The following is a 25,290-nucleotide window of genomic DNA, read 5'->3' as shown; positions in this document are numbered from 1 at the left end:
TCTCAAGTCACTGGGATTACAAGCATGGGCCACCAGACCTGCACAAGCTTGAGTTTGAAGTCAGGCTCTACCATTTACAAGTTGGGAGATCTTGAGCAAGATGTTCAACTTTTTTGAGTCTCAGTTTAATTTTATATAAAGTGGGGAGTGGTGATCATGACAATACTTACATCACAGAGTGGTTGTGAAGGTGAAGCAAGATACAACAAAGTGCTTAGCCTAGTGCCTGGCATATGGTAAGCATTGCATACATATTATTATCACTGATTATTATCCACTGTCTGTGAAGGTTGCTATTCAAGCTCCAGAGCTATCCCAAAATTATGAAAAGGGTCAAGTAATGTCTGTAAGAACTGTTCATCAGATCTGTCTATGAGTGTGAGATGTTCCAGTGCTTTATCAGAAGGAAGTCCCTTATAGGAAAGTTCCAGCCAGAGCAAGGTCAGGCCAGAGGAAATGAAGGGTACCAAACCAAAGTGTGGAAGAAGGAAGGAAGCCTGTTGAAGCCTCCACTGAAGAAACAGGGCAAAGGAGATGGTCAAGGATGGACAAGGGTGTGTTCGGGGTAATATAAACGAATGAACTGTGTAGATTTGAAATTAATAGACTGGAATGCAACACCTTTCCTGACCCAGCATACCCAAGTACTAGAAGTAGAGTGAGAGAGAGAGAGAGAGAGAGAGAGAGAGAGAGAGAGAGAGAGAGAGGGAGGTAAGACAAAAACCTGCTTTAATTTCAAATTGTCTCTCCTGCTTCCCCACTATAAACCCAGGAAAAGGAACATTGGCTTTCAGTGAGAAAGCTTTGGAATGGAGCCAGTGCTGGGGAAGAGGTAGAACTGAAAATCAGAGACCCAGAGATTCAATACACTTTGTAACTGTGTCTTGCATTCCAGGATTTAGCTTCTCCACTTGGGGCGGGGAGTATGACCTCTTATGGAAAATCTCTTTGCCGCCCCCCCGCCCCCGCCATCATCCTTGGGGTGAATTTTTGGCCTAGAATACAAACTCTGGGGCTGGCTGGTGTCTTTGGCAGTAGGCTCTGGCATCTCAGGGGCTTTCAGACAAATGACACCTTCCTACTCTTTGCATCATCTCCAGGGACCAGTGCAATCATCTCTGCCAATGCCAAAACACCAATATTCTCTTTGGAGGTCCCACTGGAACAGACAGCCCCAGTGGAACTGAACTGTTGCTGCCTTATACTGTCTGAAACTGACTGCACCAAGCACATCACTGATAAACAATAGTCATTTATTATCTGTAATTGTTTCAAACTCTTACCCAGAGGCAGGAGAATGGACCTAATGACTTTTAGCAAATTCCATTCACATAGGAAGTCTGTTATCGTTCAATACGGTAATTCTGAGATCCTTTAGAAAAAGTCACAGAGGACTTATAAGGATTCTGCACACACACCAGAAGTATCACTTGTGCATTCTGATTTCTGATCCCCAAGAAGATTAAACAGAGTCAGGAAGCCTGGCATACCTCCTCCCACGGTTTGGAACCACAAAGGAATTCAAGACCCTGTTAATCTCTGCCTTACCTGTCCCCTTCCATTCTCATCCCAAACACAACTTCCATGTGGAACACACCTCTAAGTCCCCCATTGTCCACTTGGGCTCTGATCCAATGATGAATCTTCTGCTCAGGGCCCTTTAATCTAGTGGCTTCATCCCCATAGCACCCCACTTCTCTACACCCAACTCCTAATATATCAAGGCCTGTGGAGGCAAGACTAAAATGCAAATGTGCTCCAGCTCCACAAGCCAGAACTGATACTTGGATTCCTACGACTCCAGGCTGAAAGCCCAGCCTCCATTTGGCCTCTGTGCTGCTCATCCTTGAGTAGCATTTGCTTCCCTGATGCCTCTGTGATGAAGAAATGTGGCAAGCCAACTTGCTGCTGGCACCTGCCATCCTGTAGCATAACACCAGCAACAATAGCAAAAATAATTACAGTGACAGCGATGGCTCGGTCTCCACACAGAAGGCACTTGTCATCTCCCTAGGAGCCTCCCAGCCTTGAGCTCCACTGTGATAATGTACCTGGCCCCTGGCTCACAGCCCACACTGTCACAGTTGCACACTAGATTTATCTGAATGGTTGACATTATCATTACTGTCATCACCATTATTTCTCTTTAAAAATTTATTTATTTATTTATTTATTTATTTTTGAGACATAGTTTTGTTGTGTTGCCCTAGGCTGATTTTGTGTGTGTGTGTGTGTGCCAGGGATTGAACTCAGGGGTACTCTATCATTGAGCCACATCCCCAACCCTATTTTGTATTTTATTAGAGGCAGGGTCTCACTGAGTTGTTTAGCACCTCACTTTTACTGAAGCTGGCTTTGAACTTGAACTCAAGATGCTCTTGCCTTAGCCTCCTGAGCCGCTGGGATTACAGGTGTGTTCCACCATGCCGGCTCCCACACTGATCTTGAACTCACATTCTTTCTGCCTCAGCCTCCCAAACAACACCTTTTATTCTTTCTTTTCTTTTCTTTTATCACTATTATTATTTTAAATATTTATTTTTTAGTTGTAGTTGGACACAGTACCTTTGTTTTATTAATTTATTTTTATGTGGTGCTAAGGGTGGAACCTAGGGCCTTGCATGCACTAGGCGAGAACTCTACCACTGAGTCACAACCCCAGCCCTATTATTATTTTTAACCTCAGTACTGAGGATTGAACCCAGGGGCACTCTACTACTAAGGTACAGCTGCAGACTTTTTTTTTTTTTTTTAAGTAAATTTGGAGGCAAGACCTTGCTAAGTTTCCCAGACTGGGCTGAACTTTTGATCTTCCTGTCTCAGCCTCCCAAATCACTGGGATAACAGGCGTGCTATACCAGTCATCGTGATTCTTGATAACTCTTCACTTACTCCTGAAAAGCATATTTACTGAGGACGAACTTCATACTAGATACTATGCAAGTTTCTAAAGGAGTTACAAAAGTTAACACCTTTAAGAAGTAGTCCAAGGGGCTGGGTTATAGCTCAGTTGTAGAGTATTTATCTAGCCTGTGTAAGACCATGGGTTCAATCTCCAGCATCACAAAAACCAAAACCAAAACAAAAGTATCTAGTGCTGGGCTGGGAATATATCTCAGTTGGTAGAGTGCCTGCCTCACATGCACGAGGCCCTGGGTTCAATCCCCAGCACCACACACACACACACACACAAAAGTCTCCAGTGCTTGGGCTGGGGATGTGGCTCAAGCGGTAGCGCACTCGTCTGGCATGCGTGCGGCCCGGTTTGATCCTCAGCACCACATACAAACAAAGATGTTGTGTCCGCCGAGAACTAAAAAATAAATATTAAAAATTCTCTCTCTCTCTCTCTCTCTCTCTCTCTCTCTCTCTCTCTCTCTCTCTCTCTCTCTCCCCCCTCTCTCACTCTCTCTTTAAAAAAAAAGTCTCCAGTGCTGCTAAGGGATGATGTGACTGCCCTCATTCAGTGCTCAGGTACATGTAGTGTGCTAATTCAAAAGCACTTTTGGAAGACCATAGTACTCATGGCCAAAACGCTTTTAATTCAGTGTCTGATGATTGATTGGACTGAATGTGACTGTAGTAACACCATATAGTTTTAGGAAGAAAAACACAGGTAAAGCAGCAGTTGTGTACTTGAGGTCTGTTCTGCATAGAGAGCTATTTAACTGCAAGAAACATAAATAGATGCAAGCCAGCTTTTAAAAAGTCTGTTTAAAATAGAAGGACATAGGGAAAGCTGACTGAACCCCACACATGCACACAAGTACAGTTGATATGTTCTGGAACTGAAAACCATCAGTGGCAACTCCTCCGTTGGCCCCTCTGCGGGTCTTATGAGTTCTTGCTTCTACATTTTCCTGCATGTTTGTTCCATTATCTTCTCAGGAAACTGAATTTTTCTGTTTTCACATACAGTATTATGGCTTCCCCCCAAATGGTTATTTTCTCTCCCTGATGCACATGAATTTGCAAAGAATCTGGTCAGCTTCATTCCATCTAATTATCAATGATCAGGGATAGGATTGAGGGACACAGAGGGCTCTGTCTTCTGGAGCAGATCATTCATGGGAATAAAATGAAGGCATCTGTATAGCAATGGTCACCTTCCCTGAAATTAAATAAAACTTATGAGTACTGTCAACATGGGAGGTGGGGGATTTCATTTTTGAAAGTAGAAGCCTAGAAATTTATGCAGAGCCCTAGAAACACCATTTCCCCAAGGGCTCCACCGAATCCAGGTCCTGTCTGCTTGGTTTCTGCTGCCTCTAAATTCAGTTTCCAGAATTCAGAGGTCCCTACCTGGAAGTCTGGCCATATCAGAAAAATAGGGCTCAAGAGCTTTTTTTTTTTTTTTTTTTTTTTTTGCAACTTAACCCAACCTGAGAGGAGAAAACCTCTCTACATGTGTCAACAGCTCGGTCAGACCATAAAGATAGGGCTTGAGGTGAAAGGGGATAGCTAGATTCAGGGGAGGCTGCCTGTGCTTTGTGTTAGTTACATTTTTCAGTGTTTCTTGAATTTACATTCACTAAATATAGTTTACAGAAACCCTGCAGAGTTAACATCTTTCTCCTTATCACACAGCTGAGAAAACTAAGGTTAGAAGAGGTGAAGTGACTGGTCCGAGGTCACACAATTAGCTGATCTAAGAGTGGAGCCCAGGCCTAATAGGATCCCAACCCAGAGTTCCACTGTACTTCTCTGCCTAGCAATGGTTTGGGGAGCAAGATTGTATCTGGAGGAGAATATAGAGAAGGGCAAAGCTCACAGGTGACCTGAGGTGCAGAGAGTTAACCAGCTTCTCAGTCCCTCAAGGACAGATGGCCTGGTGAGACTGGTCGGGGACTGTAGAGAATGAGGAATCGATCTGCTATTCCATGTGAAAATGGATTGCAGCCCCAGCCTGCGTGTGTCAATGGAGCTGATTAGCACTTGCGTGAGTCTTCAGTCATCGATTGGCAGGTGAGAATCGTTCTGGGGACAGCAGGGAGCCAGTCCTCTCCCGCCCTGCCCCCATTCCCACCAGCTTCCTCCCTTCACCGAGATTCCTTCCTCCCTCCACCGAGATTCCTTCCTCCTTCCCACTCCACCCCTGCCACCTGGAGTCTCCAGCCTCCAGGACTAATAGGTACCCAGAGCTCCTCCAGCTACTGCTGAGTAAAGGAGGAGGACTCGGCTGTTGCCCTCTTCGATAGGCCATGCCAGGTCTAGCTGGTAGAAGGATGATGGCCTTCAGAAAGGCACTGTCTGCTTACAGGGTCCACTGTGAGTGGGTGCAAGTCAGCTGGGGACTTTCGCCATGTGATGGAGAAAGCAAGGGCTCTGCCTCCTAGTGACTTTGATCTTGGGCAAGTTATTTGTCCCTCTGGGCCTTAATTCCTGTATGTGTATGGGATTAAAAATAGTTTTATTGCTGGGATGGTGGTGGCACACACCTATAATTCCAGCTTTGGAGTCTGGATAGGAGTATCACAAGTTGGAGGCCAGCCTGGGCAAGTTAGCAAAGCCCTGCCTCAAAATTTTAAAAAATAATAAAGGTTGGGAGTGTAGCCCAATGATAGACTGCCCCAAGGTTCAATTCCCAGTACCACATACAGTAAACAACAACAACCTCAAAATATATAGGTTTCTCAATAAATTGCTTGGATTAAGTAACAAGGTGCCTGTAAAAGTATTTTGCAGTCCCCAGCACTAAAAATGTTAGTTGAAAATTGACTCTCCACTCTCCCCAAGAGGTCCCAACTCTGGGAAGCCCTCTTTTGTTGACTCCACTTCTGCCTCTGTATTCAATTGGATGTCAAGAACCAGTGACAGCAAGAGCCTTCGTGTTTGGCCTGACCAACAGCAGCTCTGCCTTCAAGGAAGCTCAGCCCACAGTATTGGATTGCCTTTAGTGGCATAAACCACCCAGTTCCAGCAAAGAAACAAGAGAAGCTCAGATTCTTCAGACCCCCAACAACCATATGGATGTAGAGGGTGGTTTCCTAAACTTGGCACAAGTATCTAGGGGTGCCCTGGGCATTCTTGTGCCTGCCAGGCTGTGGCCTCTTCCTTTACCCCTAATTGCACCAAGTCCAAGTGGCAGGTTTCCTTCACTTGTTTCCTCTCATGGCCTTCCAAGAATGGACATATGCCCAGTTAGCAATGGCTCTGATTTTGCCAGACTTCTCCCCAGGGACCTAGACTTCTCTACTGATGGTTAGCCTCTTGACCCAAGCAATCCAGATCATCTTTCAAAAGAGCTTGGCTTCAGCCTGATGTTATGGTTTGAATGTGAGGTATCCCCCCAAAGCTTGCAAGTGAGACAATGCAAGAAGGTTCAGAGAATGATTGGGTCATAGCCCTAACCTAATCAGCAAATTAATCCCTGATGGGATTTAACAGAGTGGTAGCTGGAGTGATAGGGTATGGCTGAAGAGGGCTGGAATTGGGAAGCGGCTTTGGGGTATATATCTATATCTGAAGAGTGGAGTCTCTCTTTGCTTCCATCATGTGAGCTGGTTTCCTCTGCCACACTATTCCACCATGGTGTCCTGCCTCACTTTGAGCCCCACGGAATGGAGCTAGCCTTCTATGAACTGAGACCTCTGAAATCATGAGCCCCAAAATAAACTTTGCTTCCCTAAAATTGTTCTGGTCAGATCTTTTAGTCACACAAGAAAAAAGCTGACTAAAACACATGTCCTCACACATGCAGAGCAAAACTAAATTATAAGCTCTGAAATGGGCCTTCAGAGCTAAAGTGTCAATAAGCATTGTACTCAGGACCATGGACAGATACCACTGGGTTCAGGTGTGGTTGAGGTTGAGCTCAGTGATCCTAATTCTCTTGAAGAAAGAAAGGAGGCATACAGTCAGCACCAAGGACAGAGACTGTGGGCTGCACTATCCTAGAAGGAGATTCTTCAGGAGCTGGACTATAGCTGGGCATGATGGTGCATACCTGTCATCCCAGTGACTCTGGAGGTTGAAGCTGGAGGATTGCACGCTCAAAGCCAGCCTTGGCAATTTAGTGAGACCCTGTCTCAGAATAAAATCAAAAGACCTGGGGATGCAGCTCAGTGGTAGAGTGCCTCTGGGTTCATCCTCTAAGATTGAAAAGTGAAAGGAAGAAGGAAGTGGAAACCTATTTCAGTCTAACTTAAATTAATCTTTGCGTAATCTGGATAAGCGAGATGGAGCCTGTAGAGGCTCTGAATATCATGGCCTGTTGTGATAAGGAATGTGAAGCAACAGGCACATCCTCCCTTATCTTCAAACAAGATGTGTTTTCTTTAACAGATATGGGGTAATTCAAGTTATCTACTTCTTCTCAAGCAAGCATGGGTCACTCGGAGGAAGTGCATTTTTTATCTAAATTGGCAAGTATATTGGCATAAAGTTGTTCACACTATTCCCTTATTATTCTTTCAATTTTGTCATTTTTTTAAATTGAAAACCCTGCTCGGGTTCCTGATTTGCCATTTGTGTCTCCTCTCCCCTTTTCTTGATTAGTCTGACTACAGGTTTATCAATTGAATTGATTTCTAACAATCTTTTTCTTGACACCGCCTCCACATTCAGTTAGAATGTTATCATTTTGTCATGGCAGCCCCCTAAGGGGTATTTATGTCCCAAGTTCCCATGCCAGCACACTCTGCATATAGCTGCCAACCAAAGCTTTCCAAAAGGCTTCTTTCATCTAAATACTTTGAGTAGCTCCACATCTATTTTTTAAATGTATTTTTAGTTATTGATGGACCTTTATTTTGTTCATTTAGTGCTGAGAATTGAACCCAGTGCCTCACACATGTGAGGCAAGCACTAAAGTACTGAGCCATGACCCCAGCCTGTAGAGAGCCATTTTGCTGTGCTGCCTTGTGTGGGCGTGAGCCTAATTCTTGGGCTGAGACCCAGTTCTTTGTTTTCAGCCACTCCCTAGAATACAATGTATCAATTGTCCAGCTCCTGGAACAAACTGTTTTCAAGAAGTGCTTGTTGCTTTGCACAAGCTGGAGCTGGGTGTCTCTTGCATTATGTGCAAGTGCTGGGTCTATCATTCTATTGGCTGCTGCTGTGTTGCTATGCACTCTTTGTCCAATGGTGTACGAGCAGGGCTGCAGCTGAAGTATATAAGGGGTGGTTTTCTCGGGCTCGGGGCCTCCTTTTTCTCTCATCTATACCTCATGGAAGCTTCCAATAAAGTGTGTTAAAGAAGAATCCTGCTGTTGTCGTCTTTCCTGCCGGCGGGTAGACGCGACACCAGCCCTCCCTGTCTCTTGAATAATTTCCCCTCCACTTTACTTCGAGGCCCAGCTTCACCATTTGATGATCATTCACAGCTCCAAAGTAATTTCCTACTCCTCTCCTGAACAAATCTGCTTCTTTTCCAGCCAAGCACGTCCATTTTTCATTCACATAAATCTAGGTGATTTTTCAGCTCTGTGCCTCTACAACGTGCTAAGGGAAGAACACCAGATATGAAGACTGGATGCCAAGACTGGAGATGATGGTTGTTGCATTTATGGTTTATATGACTCACTTTATTCATCTGCAAAATGGGGTAATGATGTTTGCATTGAAGAGTCATTATTAATTTACTTGACAAGTACTTTGGGGGAAACATATCCTGAGGCTTTCCTAAATATATTTGCACATGTGTGTACATGTGTGCATATGCATGATGGGAAGCTACACTGATGCTCCAGCACAGAGGGATGGGCCCGGAAGACAAATATGAAGAATAATAATGGAATTTATTGAGTGCTTACTATATTTATGTATCAACTACCATACTAGGCTTCAGAGATTTTGTAGTATGCAGACAGACCAAACTCCCTGCCCTTTTGGAGTTTGCATTTAATCACTACATTTTAACCTTACATTTAATTTTTCTAGAAATCTGAATTATGGACTACATTTCATTTTCAAATCACAGCATGCACATTGTTTTAAAAAGTCAAGTTTTAGCTGGGCATAGTGGTGCATTGCTGTAATTCCAGAAGCTAGGGAGGCTGAGGCAGGAGGATCTCAAAAGCCAACCTCACCAAATTAGCAAAGCACTAAGCAACTTAATGAGCCACTGTCTTAAAATTTAAAAAGCCTGGGGGTGGGGTGGGGCTGTAGGTAGAGTGCCTGCCTCACACCTGGGAGGCAATGGGTTCGATCCTCATCAACACATAAAAATAAATAAATAAATATATTGTGTCCATCTACAACTAAAACAATATTTTTTAAAAAAATGGCTGGGAATGTGGCCCAGTAGCTAACTGCCCCTGGGTTCAATCCCTGGCACCAAAACAAAAACAAAAACAAAAAATTAAACTTTTAAACCATTTTTGCTATGTCTACTGGTATTTACCTCTAAATATTGAAGTAATATGCTCATAATGTTTGTTAGAAGATGAGAACTTAGTATGCTTATGTCACCCCAACCTCACATTTCTTTTCTCCCATTGTTCCAGTATTGTAATATCACAATTTTTTGTTAAATTAATATTCAGTGTTTGCCTTACTGATTTGGCAAATGTAATTCATTGCTAAAATTTTATTATCTTTTCTGTGGTGATTTTTGCCTTTCCTTGTTAGTGGTCTTGTTTTTATTTCTTTCTCCCATTTAAGAAAAAAAATCTTCCATTTATCATGAATTCTTCCCAAACTCTTCAATAGAAGGCAAATATCTTCTAAGTGCCAGTTTCCACACGACAAAACACATCAGCTAATCTATTAACTTCCTTTCAGCTTTTTTTCCTTCTCTGAAGGAGACTTCCATCTTCCTCTGGACCATCTGCATAGAAGTTGTTCAGGGAATTTCCTTTACCATTTGCTAGTCTGGCTGAATCCCCTTTTCCTGGATCCCATATTTTTTCCCCCTGATTCAGTCTGTCATTTTAATGGAGCACATGCTTACCACTTCTTGGCCTTTTGGCCAAGATTAAGTATAATGGAGCACATACTTTAGTAACTTCCAAGAAAAAATTTGAAGCCATGTGCAAACCTGTAATCCCAGCTACTCAGGAGGCTGAAGGAGGACAGTAAGTTTGAGGCCAGCCTCAGGAAATTAGCAAGATCCTCAGCAATTTAGTGAGCCCCTACCTCAAAAACAAAACAAAACAAAAGGCTGGAGCTGTGGTTGAGTTCAGTCCCCAGTACAAACAACAAAAACAACAACAAAAACCCTTGAGGTTTGTATTTCAGAAAATTCTTTATTCTACCTTCACAATTGATTTTTAACTTGCATAGCATTAAAATACGTGTCAATCTGGAAGGCATTGCTCCAGTATGGCTGTTGAGAAGCCCATTGCTAATCCTGATTCCACATTGTCTTTCACATATATCCTGTTCTTTCTTCAAGGACACTTTTAATATTTTATCTGTGTCCTTTTCCATAAAACGTTCATTCTAACAAGTCTTGTTGTGGGCCCATTTTCATTTTTTAACTATATTTGCAGTAGGCTTTTTTGTTCTGGAAACTTCTGCCTTTTTCACAATTTTCTTCTATTTTCTCTGGTCTCTTGCTCAGTATCTAAAAGTCTCAATGTCCTCAGTGAAAAATGAGTCTCCACCTGAGCATTCCAGAAACTGTCTCATGAGCCCTCTGGTTTCCCTGTCCACTGTTCCCTCACACCCACTTTCCCTTATGACTTCTCTCCCTGATTTCCACAATTCTAAGTGTTTCTAGGCAGAAGCCTCCCTGGTTCACTTTTTGAACCTAATAAAACCTCCAGGGCCTTCCAAGGTAGTCAGTTGTCTGTGTGTGAAAGGGAAGAGACCTGCTTCTTTCAACCCTTTATTCTTGGTCCATATTTCATTTCCATCTTCCACAGTAACTGGTGCCTTCAAAATGGGAGTTTTCCCGGGCCTTGGGACTCCAAGTGGCTGACTTCTCTCTGGCATCCTTTGCTTTAGCACTTGGTAAGCAGTTGCCTCAGCTCTGCCAACTCTCGTCTTCTTGCCATCTTCTAAAAATGGGGTCCACCACTGGCTCCTTTATATTCCTCTATTTCTATTTTGTGAAATTTATTAAGGGAGAAGATATAAATGCTTTTATTCCATCTGCCACATTTAACCAGAAAATTTTAAAACTGCACTTGTCATTACTATGCTATAGTATCTCTGGGATCCTACAGCCCAATGAGAACGAAATGAGATGACACATGTGAGCATGCTTTGTAAACTCCAAAGAGCTATGTAAATGAGTCTATGTAATTCTCCTGCCAAAGAGCCCTCCTTCCTTCTCTCTGTTCTCTGATTTCTTCCCAGCTCCAGCTGAAGCTTAGCTCTTTCTTGGGGCATTCCCTGATCAGCTCAGCTCACAGGGATGTCCCTGAGCCCTGAAACCCTACAAGATTCTCTTTGCATCTTCCTTGGCTCTCAGCAATGCTGCTTTATTCTATTGTGGGCACAGAGCTCCTGGTTACGATGCCATGTGTAATCAAATGTGGATCTTCTTTTGTACAAAAAAGAGCTTACCTCCTTCTTCCTAGAAGAGACACAGGCTTGGCTAACCAAGGAGAAAGTTGAGGGGCTCTTTGGAGAGGAGTTTAGAAAACAAAGTGGTTTCTCCTGCCCTGCAATCTCAGCTGTAGTAGTGGTCCCCAGAATCCACCTTCTCCCTCCTATCTCCCCTCCCATCACAGACCTCTCTTCTGGGCAGTGGAGCCAATGGCAGTGACTGTACCAACAAGTCTGTGCCACTGGTCAGAGGCTGGGTATCTCTTTACTCCCTGACTCTTACCATAGCTCTGATGTAGTTTCTGAGAGTTTAAGCCAGGATTGGGTAAAAGGTACCGTCTCTGGCTAGAAGTGGTTGATCTTCACCTCCAAAAGATCCTGATTATTTTCTAAGAGACAGATTCCATCTGATGGTCTTTACAGAACATTCCTCTAAAGTGAAATGTGCCATGTCTTGCCCCTGGCCTGACATGATGATTATGAAGGAAACTGAGCTTTTCCTGTGGACTGCAACTGCAGGGGGACTTTCTGAAGGTCAGTGCATATGCCCAGGAACATCTCTGAAACACAGAGGTGCACAGATACAATCACACTTCCAGCCTGCAGGGCACAGTCTGTGCAGAAGTGACAGCACAGTTCTTCCCCACGTGGGTACCAGGGCAGAAATCCAGCCCCTCTGGATTCTCCTCTGTTCTTCCCAGATGCTTTATTTTTAGAGAGCCTCAAAGGCAAGTCTGGTTTGGCTGGAAACAGCAGGAGCAGTGAGGTTGAAGGTTTTTCTTATTTCAACTCCTTCCCTCTTATCAAGGAGAGAAAGACAGATTATGAGGAGGTCATATCACTCTGATGGCCTCCACCCCTGCTGCAGACTGTCCCAGGACTTGGAATCACTTTCCCCAACTTCTTATTAGTCCTGAGTGGCTATTGAACTCTTGAAATGTAGCTAGTCAGACTTGAGATGGGCTATAAGTGTAAAACACGAAACAGAATTTAAAGACATCATTTAAAAAAAACACACAGCATGTGAAAAGCTCACAGAAAAATGTTTTAACATTAATTATATGATGAAATGATAGCATTTTAGATATGTTGAGTTAAATAAAATATCATTAAAATTAATTTCATCTGTTTCTTTTTATGCTATTTAATTACATTTGTGAATTGAATTACATTTCCAGGAGACAGGGCTGGTCTAGAGCTTGCCCTGATCTCAGACTGCTAGGCTGGGCCCTGATTCTCCATTTGAATTTGTCATTCTTTTTTACAGATATGGGAGGCTTGTCATCCTTGAGGTCCCTTGCTGAATGGAATAATGAATGGAATAATTCTATACCCACCTGATGCAGACAGCCTCTCCTACCTGGGCTCCTTCCCAGTGTTCCTTCTGGTTTAGAGGCCAGAGGTTCAGAGCCCTCTCTCCCTCTCCTTAGCATGCATTCGGATTGAGGTCCCAGTAGGTGCTGGGTCCTAGCTCTGACACAGGCAGAACTCTCCAGAAGCCCTACATAGGCCCGACCCACACTATCTGGTAGTGTAGGGCCAGGGGGCCACAAATGCCATGTCTTTTTCTTATTTCAACTCCTTCCCTCTTATCTGCATCCCCACCCCCACCCCAGCATCCTTCTCTTCTTTTTTAAAAGTCTAATTCTGAGCAGCCGGCTCTGTTCAGCCTGACTGGTTTGTTATGGCTTATAATCTGCGCCAGGATTAATTAGCTAATTACTGACAAACGTCCGCTGGCAAGATTCTGCTCCAGCTTGTCAGCTTGAAGTGTTTAATTATTTTAATCATTTACTTTCATCTTCAAAATTTATGCTGCCAAGGGAATCGCAGGGCATCTTTTAATTATGATTTGGGGTTTCTGCTGGGTTGTGTTCTGTTCCTGGGGATAGGAAACATTATTTTTTTACTATTATGCCACCAAAAGCCTGAACACCCTTCTACTCCCAGAGCCTGACTCCATGTTCTATGGACAGGAGATGTGGAGGGGGCCCAGGCCATCTCCAGACACCACTCCTGCATCCCCACAATGTGATATGCATGGGTTCGTGACAGGATTTTGAATTTTGGCAGTACCTATTATGTGCTAGACATCATGTCAGATGTGTATCTACATTATTTCACATTTGAGAGCATCAGGAGTATAGAAACCACCCAACAACTGGACAGAGTGGGGCAATTAGTTGGGAAAAGAAAAGTAAAGAAGGGCCAGGCGTGGTGGCACATGCCTGTAATTTCAGTGGCTCAACTTAGTGAGACACTGAGCAATTCAGTGAGGCCCTGTCTCTAATAAAATATAAAAAAGGGCTGGGGATGTGACTCAGTGGTTAAGTGCCCCTGGGTTCAATACCCAGTACCAAAAAAAAAAAAAAAAAAAAAAGTAAGGAAAGGGTTCTTTCATTTATGTATTTTAGTTAATGATATAATTTAGATATTATAAAGTATGATCACCCTAAATTCATCTCTCCATGGATTGTTGCATATATGTATATACCACCCAAATCAATGTAGCTCAACTTATGTTCCCCTCAATCAGAACTTCCCAAGGGTAACCACTTCTGACTTCCATCACCACAGATTTGGTTAGCCTTCACTTTCACATTGATGAAATTATGTGGCATATCTTCTTTTATATGAGACTTCTTTCATTCCACATTTTGTCTGCAAGAGGAAAGTTTCTTTTATATATATCAATATTCTCTGGCCAAAGCTTTGGTTTCAATCCAACTGAGAGATTCACTGCAAGCCCTTATAGAGATTGTGCCACTGTCTCCTTTCTTATAAGCACAGTCCTGAAAATGAGTTCAGGTGTGGTTTTTCTCTCCCATTCCTTCTCTATTAGTTCCTCCCCTTTCTCTCTTCTTCCTTCTCTCCCTTCTCTTCCCCTTGGCCAGAGACATACAATCATTATGATCCATTAGGGAGTTCTTTCTGAGATCTAATTCATGCTATTCTGGACATAAAGGCCAGTAAGTTTCCTAAAGACACGTGGTATTCAGAGGAGGGTTGTATATGAAGGCAAAAGATTCCCCCATTACAGGTTAAATTGTGTTTCCCCAAAAGATACATTGGGTCCCCAGCCTTCAGCACCTCAAAATGTGACCTTACCTGGAGATAGGGTCTTTACAGAGTTAACCTAGTTAAAATGAGGCCATTAGGATGGGCCCTAATCCAACATTGTTGGTGACCATATAAAAAGGGGAAATTTGGACATGGACACACAGGAAGAAGACCTCGCGAAAATGAAGGCAGAGACTAGTGTGATGTGTTTACAAGCAAAGGAACCAAAGGTTGCCAGAAAATCACCAGCGGCTGCTGGAAAAGCATGAAATACATTCTCCTTCAGAGCCATCAGAAGGCACCAACCCTGCCTTTCAGACTTCTAGCCTCCAAAGATGTTAAAGAACAAACTTCTGTTTTTTAAGCCACCCAGTTTATGGCGCTGTGCCACAGCAGCCCTAGGAAATGAATACGCCCCCTGAGGGAGCTCTGGTAGTCTTTCTGAATTTGTGTCATGGGACCCACAGAAACGTCTGTGGGATCCTTGGTTCAGGAGCCACCAAGGGTTAAGCCAGCCACAGGCTGGGAGTCACTAAGGTGACAGCTCAGAGCTGGGAGACTAAGGAGGGGAGAAAAATCAACTTAATGAACTCAGCAAGGCCATTAACGAGGCACCAGGCAACATCCAGGGGTTTCCCTGATGGCCTACACTAAGCATGTCAAACTGAAGGGTGCCAGGAGCCAAGACTTGCAAGGTCATGATGTAATGTGATCTGTTCTCTGGATATCTTCTTTCCACAGGGCCCAGGATAGAAGGGGACATTTAAAGTCCTTGCCAAATAGCCAAGATAGCTTGAGACTCCCCAGGCCTGGGGCTCACTCTGCACACGGCACCACACTTTCTAACATCGATTTCATACCTGAGTCCACCGTCATAGGCACCTCTACCTGACTGGACCACGCTCAGCAAAGCACTTTGTGTATGCTTCCTTCCTCCCACTCCCAGCCACCTTTGAAGTTCCATTTGGAATAGTCTGCTTCATAGAAATACAGCTGAGCACCTTACTAGCCCGTCTGACAAATGCATAAAACCCTCTTCTACAAAACCCTCTTCACCTGGGCCACCTGCTGTTCCATGCTAGAAATCACCCCACCTCTCATCCCCTCCTCTTCTGAGGACCCTGTCCCTGTGGTCAGAGCCCAGCCTATCAGAGTTCAAGATCCTGCCTGCCAAGCACTCTCCTCACCTCACCTACAGCCATGGGCTCCCCCTGTTTGGAACTAGAAGATCTGCATGGAGTTCAAGTCCCTGTCTCAGTTTGCTTCTCCTATGACTAGGTCTAGCTTAGGTTGATCTGCATGATGAAGGGGCATGGGCGGACTCCCCCTCTGAGCTGTTTGAGGACCTCAATTGCAGATGAGCAGGGGTTTGTGCCTGGAAGGCCTTATGAGAAGTAAGGAGTGAGCAGAAAAACAAGATAGGGCCTGGTTCTAGTTTTTTGGTTAGCATTCTGAGAATGCAACATCCTGAGATAGGTCAGAGGTGGCTGGAAAAAGTAGAACTTCTAGTTTTTTTAAAAACATTTAAAATTTTTTTAGTTGTCACAAAAGGTCAAATACTGCATGACTGCACTTCTATGAAGTACCTAGAATAGTCAATGCATAGAGACAGGAAATATAATGGTAGCGGCCAGGTGGAGGGAGTGGGGAGTGGGGCACTAAGGTTTAGCAGGTATAGAGTTTCAATTTTGCAAAAAATAAAAGTATTCTGGAGATTGATGGTAATGACAGTTGCACAGCAATGTAATGTACTTATGCCACTGAGCTGTACACTTAAAATGGTGAAAATGGTAAGTTTTATAATACCACAATTGAAAAATAAATAATGGGACCAGGGATACAGCTTAGTGATAGAGCATTTGCTTTGCATGTTTGGAGCCCTGGGTTCAAGCCCCAGAACCAAAATAAATAAGCAAACAAACAATAAAATAAAATGCAAATGGCAAAGCTCTGAATAAATGTGGCACTACTAGTATTACAGACAATTTTACTCTTGGCTCTGGGGACTTCAGCAGGTCTCCTTCACTGCAATAAAAGCCCTTGCTTTCTCATTTGTCACCATTTTCAAACAATTTCCATGAAACACTCATCTCTAATTGCCAGAGTCGGTCTTCAGTCTTCATTTTCTAGATGGGGGAACCCAGGGGTTAGATCCAAAGTCTGAATCATCAGGGCTGGGTTCCAATATTGGCTCTATTGTTCATTAGCTGCACAAGTTTCTGAACTTCTCTGAGCCCCCATTTTCTCCTGAGGAGGGAAAGACACCTACCTTCCAGCACTAGCATGATGATTATACAGCAGAATGCAATAGGCCTTGGCACAGGCACTGACACACAATTAGTGCTCATCTGGGAGACTGTGTTGTCATTAAGCACAACAAGTCTAAATGAGGATTTTGTCAACGTTAGTTTCCCTATTATTCTTACACACCTATCTATGTCAAACAGTAGGGCTCAGAGGAGAGGGCTGAGATGAGGTAATGAGGACACTTTCTTCTCACTAGGACAGTTTTCCAGGTGACTGAATTTACTCCATTCTCTTCCTCTTTTTTCTTGCAGTCCTCATTAATAACTGCAGAATGTTCTGGGAATGCAACATCCTGAGATAGGTCAGAGATGGCTGGAACAGACTGGGCTCTGTTCCAGTCCTTCTAGAAATAATATTGGAGCCCAACCCACCTTGCCTTGGCATATAAAACCAGCAAGGGCTGATTGTGGGTGCCCCAGCTACAATGTAAGTGGAGCATTCACAGATGACATCCCACTTTTCCCTGGGCACCCTTTCAGAACTCTTGGAAACTTGCTTGCAATGAGCACTAGGTTTTTGTTGTCCTTTGCTACATCTTTATAAGGAATAAACCCTCTTCATGTAACCTGGTGTGTGTGTGTGTGTGTGTGTGTGTGTGTGTGTGTGTGTGTTGTACTTGTATGGTTGCTCTTTCTCTTTGGATTCAGGCAAGTTGTTGACCACTGCATGATGAATCTGCTTCACATCTTCAACCCTCTTATTTTTTTCTTCCTTTCTTTCTTCCTTCCCTCCTTCTATCCTTCCATGAATGATTCTTCACTAGGTTCCCATGGGGCACTAGGCACTTTGCCATAGCACTGAGGCATAACCCAATTCCTGACCTCAAAGAACTGAGGGTTTGGTGAATGGAGACCTAGACAGAGATATTATGGTGGCTTTGGGGAATAGAGAAGAGGACAGGTGTTTTTTTTTTTCAGTACTAGGGATTAAACCCAGTTGTATTTTACTACTGAGCCCTTTTCAATTTTTTAATTATTATTTTTTGTTTTGTTTTGTTTTATTAATATTTTTAATTATTTATTTTTTGTTTAATTATTATTTTTGTTTTTAATTTGTAAAAACAAATTAAATTTGTTTTTAATTATTATTTTTTATTATAATAAAAATAATAATTATTATTTTTGAAATAGGGTCTTGATAATTTAGAGCCTTGCTAAGTTGCTGAGGCTGGCCTTCAACTTGTGATTCTCCTGCCTCAGCCTCCCAAGTTAATGGGATTATGCGCATGTACCATCATGGGCAGCTATAAGAGAACAGGACTTTTTTTGTGGGGGGCACTATTAGGTACTCATTTATTTTCCTTGTAAATATTGGGTACTCATTTGTTTATTTATTTATTTTGGTACCAGGATTTGAATTCAGGGGCACTTAACCACAGAGCCACATCCCCAGCGATTTTTTGTATTTTATTTAGAGATAGGGTCTCATTGGGTTGCTTAGTGCTTTGCTAAGTTGCTGAGGCTGGCTTTGAACTTGCAATCCTCATGCCTCAGATTCCCTAGCTGCTGAGATTATAGGCGTTTGCCATTGCACCCAGCAGAAGAGGACATTTTTAAGATGCATATGTGTCTTGGTTCCCTCATCTATCAAATGAGAATAATAATACTTAACTCATGAGATTGTTCTGTGAATGCTGTCTAGCATTTCATGGAGGTTCAATAAGCATTTGTTGAATTTAAAATGTGTTGATGTAGAATAAACAGGACTTGATACCTAAGAAAATGTGGGGTCAAGGAAGGAAAGACATAGTGGATAACTCCTGGGTTTCTAGTTTAGGCACTACCTGGCCTGGTAGTGATGCTGAATGGGGTCAGAGGAAGAAATGGGAAGCAGGTTTTGGGCAACATGATAAAACTAGTGTTGGACACATCAAACTGTGAGAAAGATATGGGAGGGTGTGTATCCAATAGGAACAAGTGAAACTTCTGAGCTGGAGACAGGAACTGGTGGGTTAGAAAAAAATGTGTCTTGGGAATAGGTGAGATGTGTGGATAAAAGAGAAGAGGACTGGGAGTCCATGCCAGCGCTCAAAGGGTGGATGGAGGAGGAGGTACACAGGACCAGGAATGAGGTATCACAAGGGAAGAAGAGGAGAAGCTGTGAGTGTTATCACAGAGGCCAAGGCCAGAGATGGTTCAGGGGAGAGGTGAGGGTCCAGTGTCAAATGTTTCAGACAAGTGATGACAAGGGCCCCTGGGATTGGGACTGGCCTCTGTATTTACTCCTAGTTCTACAAAGAATGAAAGGAGAGGAAGTTCATCCATTGACTGCAGCTATTCTCCCAAGAACTCTAGCAGTGAAGGAAAGGAGGGGATTCAAAAGATAACTGGAAGACTGGTAAGCCCATTTTGGAATGGAGAAAACCTAAGCAAATTTTTGGGCTAAGTTTTTTTTTAGGTCCTTTCTTTTCTCAAGTTGATTTCACTGCTGCATCCTGGACAGGCAAGCAGTGCATAGATGGGTCCCCCACTTGGGTGATAAAAAAAGAAAACTGAGTTTGGGGAAAGGAAGAGCTTTCCCCAAGGAGTAGCTTGCATTTGCTCTTCTTCCATAAGAGTCTAAGCCTTTCACAAGCCTGAGGTCAGTTCCCTGCCATTTCCATAAAAGGGGCTTCTAACCCCAGGTCAAGCCCACATCTCCACACCTCCTAGATTTACCATCAGCAAATAATCTCACCTCTCTCTTTATAGAGACCATCAAAAGAAGACTATCGCAACTTCCCAAACTCCTCCCCCCCCCCCCACCAATAGGGACCTACTCACCTTGTCCTCATCACCTTCCCCTCTCTTCCTACCATCTCAGGACAAGTGTTCGGACCTAATAGTTTGCTAATGCTCTACGTCCAGCCCTCCCACTGTACAGAAAATTCTTCAACAACTATTTCCCCCTTCTCCCATATCTTCAGCCTCTTGCTTTCTACTAGATCCTTCCCTACACATATAAATCAGGTCACCTCTCCTCCATTTAAAAAAAAAAACTAAATTCTTCTGTACAGCATTTCCTCGTATTTGCCACTCTGTCTCTCTCCTTCTATGCCTTGCCAATTTTCTTAAAAGAGTTCCTCCACTTACTCTCTTCTCTCACCACCCCCTCATTTTCCAAATCACTGCCATCTGTCTCTTGCACACCACCCCATCCCCACCCCACCCCACACAAGTGCTTGCCAAGGATGCCAGCCCATTTCTGCTGAGCCAGACCAATGTCCATTTCTCAGTCCTTATACCTGGGACCTGTCAGCATTGACCATTCCATTCTTTTTGGAAATCTCTCCCCCAGATTTCTTCTGTCTGACAAATATTGACTTTCTTGTCTTCCTCTTATCTCTCTGGCCACCTCTCAATGGCCTCTTCTTAGACTTCCCATGACTGATCAATATTAATTATGTAGCTTCCACTTCCTGAGGATCTCTAAAAAGAGAGAATGCTACTTCTCTTCTTTGCAACCAAGAATCTTAGCTTTAACCTAAATTCAAACAACACCCTCCATTTGGGTTCCCTGTACCCATTATTTTCTAATTTTCTGTCTACACCTCATGTAAATGGACTTTTTAAAACACAAATCTGAGGACTTGGGATGTGGCTCAGAAATGCTTGCCTAGCAAGTTTGAGGACCTGGGTGCCAACACCAGCACAGCAAAAATAGAACAGAACGAACCAAAAACAATCTGGAAAAACAGAAAACAAAAACAAAAACACCCTTCATTGGTTTCTTGTTGCCTATGCACAACATACAAACTCTTGAAGGGGGCTTACACAGCTCTCTGTGTTCAGATCCCACCTTCTTCTCTATTCTCATGTCTCTCACCTACCTTTTGCCTTTGGGGGGGTGGTAGAGGGTAGTGGGATTGAGCCCAGAGAAACTTTACTGCTGAGCTACATTCCCAGCATTTTTTTTTTTTTAGACAGAGCCTTATTAAGTTGCTGAGGTTGGCTTTGAACTTGTGATCTCCTGCCTTGACCTCCTGAGCCACTGGGATCACAGGCATGCACCACACCACATCCTGCTACCCTCTTACCTTCTCATGTCTTTTCAATTCCTCAGATCCAACATGGTATCTCACTCCCCTGAGCTTTTTAATGTGGTTTTATATCTGCCTAAGACACTTTTCTGTACCCTTGCTCCTTTTCTTTATCTAATTCCTAATGATCCTCCAGGGCTCAACTCTAGTATTTCCTCCTCCTTAAAGTCCCCCTTCCCCATCCATCCATTTACCCATTTCTTTGTGTACTCAGTAAGGGAAGCTGCATGCAAACTCTAAGAGACTCAAAGAGGGTTAGGAAACCTCAGAGGGAGAGCACTTGCTTAGCTTCTGTGAGGCCCTGGGTTCAAGTCTAAGCACTGTGCACCAGAAACACACACACACAGCCTCAAAGAGAATGCTCAGTCCACCCAGGAACCTGCTAGGGAAGGAAAGAAACTGAAACAAGAGTCCTAATGGTTTGAAGGGTTAGAGCTGAGAGGCAAAGTTACAGAGAAAGCAAGAGTTCACTAAACACAGAATGAAATGCACAGAAAAAGGGCTGAGGATGTGGCTCAAGCGGTAGCACGCTTGCCTGGCATGTGTGCGGCCAGGGTTCGATCCTCAGCACCACATACAAAGATGTTGTGTCTGCCAAAAACTAAAAAATAAATATTAAAATTCTCTCTCTCTCTCTCTCTCTCTCTCTCTTCTCTCTCTCTTTAAAAAAAAAAGAAAGAAAATTAAAAAAAAAAAGAAATGCACGGAAAAATAGAATGTCAATAATGAGAACTAAGGAAATTCTCCCATTTGTATTTTAGTTAAAGATTCTTTGCAGGCTGTAATGTACTTAAAAAGGGTCTGTCTGATTAGGGAGCCCTAAAATAAATAGGAAAACTCACTTAATCACAAACCATATTGATTGGCCCAGAGTAAAGCAGGTTATGTACATTATCAATCATAATTCTTGTGACAAGATATTGCTATCCCCATTTTGCAGATGAGGAAAATTCAGAGAGGCTAAGTGATTTACCCAAGTATCACAGTAAATTACTGGCAGACTCAAAGTTTAGACCTGATTGTCTGAACCCAAATCCACACTCTTGATTTTGAGATTTTTGTGCCCAATTTTTTACCCACTGGAGTGGGCTTGTGGTAGAGATCCTAATGTGCCAAGAAGATAGGGAGCCCATCAGTAGTTCCCACACTTAATGTCCCCATGGCACCCATCCTGTGTGTGCTGACAGTTTGACAACCTACACAGCAGCTGGTTTGCTCGGAGGAGATCTCTTTTAATTAAAATAACACAAAGGGAGAGCAGCACAAACCATGTCAGCAGGTAATTAATGCAGAGGAGGGCCCAGGCCTGCAGGAACGCTCCACTGCTACCTGCCCGAGCCCAGCCTCATTCACCACCTCCATCCCAGAGCTGCCACTCTGTTCCTGCAGGCCACACACTGCTGCCTGCCTACCTCCATGGTGGGGAGGGACAAAATTATCTGGAACCAGATTCTGGGTGACTAGTCTTACTGGGCTCAGCTCCTTCAGCCTCTGAACTGTCCATCTTTCCTGGGATGCAGTAGACTGGCAAGACAAGCTGATGAGAATCCATCCAGGCCCCAGCACTTTGGGCCTCATCTCTGAGGAAGTATCAGGGCCTTTCTAGCCCTACTCCATCAAGCAGTCTTCTAGAGTGGTTGCCTTACATCCCAAGACAGGGTCTCCAATCAACCTTCCTCAGGATCCAGTGTATTGGGATGAAGCCAACACTCACTTCTGCCCAGGCCTTCCACTGGCTTCCCTTCTGGATCTATAGTCTGGTCCTGAATCCCACTGATTTGTTGGGATTCTGATCACCTTCTTGGCCTTTCTTTCATCTCATCATCTCCATATCCTCAGCAGACACACTAAGAAGGCAGATGACCAAACTAAAGTTCTGAACATTGAGGTAATTTATCCAAGGATGACAGCAGTTCTCCCTTCTCTGCTCAGAGGCTGTGAGGTTTTGTTTGTTTGTTTGGCGGGGTGGGGGGTGAATTCCAACCATCAGTTCAGCTATAACTTGCTTTTCTGTGTTTGGTTGTTTGTTGAGATGGGGTCTCCATATGTTGCCCAGGTGGGTCTTGAACTCCTGAACTCAAGGGATCCTCTGGCTCAGCCTCCTGAGTGCCTCCTGACTACAGGCACTTGCCACTGCATCCAGCTCTTGCTTTTCTGTTTTTCATAATCTTTGTATTTTGGGATACAACCTTTACTTAATTTCCCCATTTTATGTTATTGGTACTTTTGTCAAAACTAAGAATATGACATTGTTTACTTGACTTTTTTTTTTTCAGGTCTGGGGATTGAATCCAGGTCCTTGCACATGTGAAGCAAGGGCTCTACCATTGAGCTACAGTCCCAGCCCTGTGTTCTTGACTTTTGAACCAGGAAATTTTTTTCTCCCTAACGGACGAGCTCCAACTTTCTTTCTTTCTTTTTTTTTTCCATTCAAAGGTCCAAGGAGGAGTATGGAAGCTCATAATATGACCTCTTTATCATCAGCATACCCTCTCCTTGCATTTCTACCTTGCCCGATACCCACCCTCAAAAGCCAGAAAGACAATCCAAGAAGAACCAGCTATATAACCAGAAATTCAAAATTCCTATTCATTGACCTTTGGGTGGCCAACTTATCAAGCTCCTCTTTCCATAATCCCCCAAAGATGCCTTTTGCTCCCAAACACTCCTCTATGCACTAATCTCTTTGCTAACTCCATCATTAATTCTTTGGTTTTTTAAATAAACATCTTTTTTTAAAGTTGTTGATGGACCTTCTTTTATTTATTTATATGCAGTGCTGAGAATCAAATCCAGTGACTCACAAATGCCAGGCAAGCACTCTACCACTGAGCCACAACCCTAGCCCCACCATTAATTCTTGTGGGCACTCACCAATATCAGTTCCATCCTCAAAGCTTTCAATCAGATTCAACTCAGTAGATATTCATTAATAACACAGAAACAATTCCCATCCAGGCCCTGACCTTGAGCAGTTCCTGGTCCTCTGAAGGAAACAGACAGCTCTACCTATGATTAAAACAGCACCTGGGCTCTGCTTCCCTGTTGCCTTGTCCTGGCCTGAGCTGCTTTCCTCTGCCACACCCTCCTGCCATCATGTTCTACCTTACCTCAGGCACAGAGCAATGGAGTTGGCGGTCTATGGACTGAGATCTCTGAAACCATAAGCCTCAAATTAACTTTTCCTCAAAGGAAAACAAAAAGGAAGAAGAAGAAGAAAAGGAAAAAAGAAAAAAAAGGCACCTAGTAAGTGAAGCAATGTAACAGTAGTTAAAAACTTGAGATCTTCAGTGCTCACTTCAGCAGCCCATATACTAAAATTGGAATGATACAGAGAAGATTAGCATGGCCCCCGCACAAGGATGACATGAAATTCATGAAGCGTTCCATATTTTGGGGAATGGAACCACCATTTGACTTAGCTATCCCTCTCCTCGTTCTATAGCCAAAGGACTTAAAAACAGCATACTACAGGGACACAGCCACATCAATGTTTATAGCAGCACAATTCACAATAGCTAAACTGTGGAACCAACCTAAATGTCCTTCGGTAGATGAATGGATTAAAAAATGTGGCATATATACACAATGGAATATTACTCAGCAATAAAAGAGAATAAAATCATAGCATTTGCAGGTAAATGGATGGAGTTGGAGAAGATAATGCTAAGTGAAGTCAGCCAATCCCCAAAAACCAAATGCCAAATGTTTTCTCTGATATAAGGAGGCTGATTCATGGTGGGATAGGAGGGGAAGCATGGGAGGAATAGACGAACTCTAGATAGGGCAGAGGGGTGGGGGGGCAGAGAGAGTGGGCATGGGGTTAGAAATGATGGTGGAATGTGATGGACATTATTATCCAAAATACAGGTATGAAGACATGAATTATTGTGAATATACTTTGTATACAATCAGAGATATGAAAAATTGTGCTATATATGTGAAATAAGAATTGTAACGCATTCCGCTGTCATATGTAAATTAAAAAAATTTAAAAAAGAAGCTTGAGATCTTCAATCTCAAAGTTGTGTGACTTCAGATATGTGGTATTAATTTCCATGAGCACCAGTTTTATTTTTAGAAGTTACCTCAAATTTATCTGTCCATTTTGTGTATTTATGTCTTCTTTGTCTTTTGTATTTTATTATTTTCTTGTATCTGTGAATATTTTATTTATTTTGTTACAGTATATTTTTAGTTGTTAATAGACCTTTATTTTATTTATTTATAGCTATGCGATGCTGAGAATCAAACCCAGTGCCTCACACATGGTAGTCAAGTGCTCTACCACTGATCTACAACTCCAGCCCTGAATATTTTTTAAAAATATTTTTAGTGGGCTGGGGATGTGGCTCAAGCGGTAGCGCGCTCGCCTGGCATGCGTTCCGCCCGGGTTCGATCCTCAGCACCACGTACAAACAAAGGTGTTGTGTCCACCGAAAACTAAAAAATAAATAAATATTAAAATT

This window comes from Spermophilus citellus (genome assembly GCF_964194105.1).
Source record: "Spermophilus citellus genome assembly, chromosome: 9".
Lineage (NCBI taxonomy): Eukaryota > Metazoa > Chordata > Mammalia > Rodentia > Sciuridae > Spermophilus > Spermophilus citellus.
Note: the sequence above shows the minus strand (reverse complement) of the source record.